We start from the raw sequence: 2611 nt of genomic DNA, 5'->3' as shown, positions 1-2611 counted from the left end.
TATATATATATATATATATATATATATATATATATATATATGTATGTATGTATGTATGTATGTATGTATGTATATATATATGTAGATATATAGTTATGTATGTATATGTATGTATATATACAAGTTTATATCTATATCTATTTCTGAGTATGTATCTGCTTGTCTGTCTCTCTGTATGTCCAGCTATATGCATGCACATATATATATATTTACATACATACCACACACCAACGCATTTAACTCCAAACACAAAGTATCTTTCTTGTAGTTACGTGTAGACTGAAAAGTGAGGCCATTTGATAACTTCGCCATCAGTATTTCAAAGAGAATAATGAATATGTTTTCTTGTTTATATATATTGTCTCAAAGACGCCGGCGAATCACTGAATCAATTGAAATATCAAGAGTAAATTTTTTTCCTATTCTCTATGCATATATCTTTGCAGCAATGCGCGAATGTGACATTAAAATTAGAATTTAAAATTTTACTTATGGAAATGAGCTGGTATAGCAATTGTGTGAATGAATATTTAGAAATTATGTCAAAAATACTTTTTTTGGTACAAAACAATTAACGAGAAGGCTGAGCAATAGAGAAAATAATCCAATTTTGCCGGATAATATATGCAATGATATGTAAGTGTAGCAAATGCAGATACTTGAAAACGAAAGCAAGCAACATTCTGAAATAAATACCATCATAATCACTCTCTCCACCACCATCTTCTTCCTCCACCTCCTTCTCCTCCTCCTCCTCCTCCTCCTCAATCTCATCATTTAATATTATTATGTCCCCATTTTAATGCTGGTACAAGTACATATATCGACGCATTTAAAGTCAATTGATATTTGGAGTCACTATCATTCATGATAGTCGAGAGGACCCGTCTTCGTCACACATTCTCTGTTTAGTATGGTTTCTAAGATTAGTTATGCTTTCTATAACAAAATATTTTAGAGTGTAATGGCTGCATTTTTGTTTTGGTACAGTGCCAGAAAGGTCATGTTTGTGGCAATATTAAGTATTCTCTCTTTTACGCATTTCTTGCTCGTTCAGCAATGCGAAAAGGTTTCTCTTGCTTGGCAAGACAAAAGAGCATCACTTCTTCCGTCATTATCCCTGTACCTTTGTAACTTTCCCTTTCCCTCTTGCATATCTGTATGGGAAAATGGTCAGAATAAGAAAGTGGAAAAGGTGTGATCGATGAGAACCAGGGGTGGATAGAAGAGGAAGATAGTATTGGAAGAGAGAGTGATAGCTTGAAAGATATCTACATGTTGTTGATTTGTAAGAAGACTGGATACAAGCAATAGGACTGAAAGGGTCAAAAATTAATCGTATCAGGCGTGTTTAGAAATTTTTGAAATCAATGTCAAATTTAGTATTTAATATTTATAAGCCAATTTTGAGAAATTTGGTGTTATGACAACAATTTCCTAGTTATATTGAAACTGAGTTCTTTCGCTGAAAGTTTTTGTTTTTTGTTCACAAATTAAAAGAATCTATGTAAATATTTCAGTAGTTTCCGAATTGAACTAGCATCTGACACCATATACATACATACATACACACACACACATATTATATATATATATATATATATATATATATATATATATATATATATATATATATGTATGTATGTATGTATGTGGCCTGGGCCTATACTGACCGAAACCTGTCAAGGTTAGCAGTTATATTAGAGGAAAAAGGACAACAAAGTCCAAGGCAAGATGAATAAAGTGAATTTAAGATAATTGATTAATCAGTTAATTAATTAATTATTGGATATCTTACAGCTGTTTCTAGCATATCCCAAGCTATAGTTTAGCATCTCTATACACTGGGTATTTAATCATCAAAACATGGTAAGTATGTATGAAAGTTCTACACAGGGAATTCACAGTTTATAACTGAATAAAATAGTAGATAGAAGAATAAACAGTAAAGCAGTACATAGAAGAATACAGACAGGAGAATAAAGTTCACAGCTCATCTTCTTCCAGAAGGTATGGAGGTTGGCCTGTACTTTGTGAAGGTACAGGACCTTAAGTATAATCCCAGGAAAATTCAGGCAGTATTTTGGCAGCATTTTGAATTTTGAGTTCGACGATAAGCTTTCGTGCCGAGCTACACTCAATAATAATAATAATAATAATAATAATAATAATAATAATAGTAACAATTTCTTCGATATAACCATGGGCTCCACTGACTCTTCTCAGGTCACGGATCTGGTCGGACTATACCTCCTCCAATGACTCCGCATGTATTTCCCTAACATCTAGAGGGATTTTTATAGGGACGATGCCATGTTAGTTACTACGGGCCAAACTAGATCCTCATAAGAGAAAACTAGAAAAGATTTGCATAAATTCGTCGGTTGATAAATAAGTAATAAAAAAACTCGTTAAAATGACTGTTCCATAATGCAACTTACCGTTTTGTAGAGAGAAAAATAGCCAGACGGAAGAAAATTCTTCATATATATATATATATATATATAGAAGATCCCAAAATAAAATTGCAGAAGACAAAAAGAGAAACGAGCACTTAATCCAGCGAGAAAAGTATTGACGATAACCGTTAACAGATATGTATGTATAAACG

Source organism: Octopus bimaculoides, chromosome 3, assembly GCF_001194135.2.
Source record: "Octopus bimaculoides isolate UCB-OBI-ISO-001 chromosome 3, ASM119413v2, whole genome shotgun sequence".
NCBI classification, from domain to species: domain Eukaryota; kingdom Metazoa; phylum Mollusca; class Cephalopoda; order Octopoda; family Octopodidae; genus Octopus; species Octopus bimaculoides.
Note: the sequence above shows the minus strand (reverse complement) of the source record.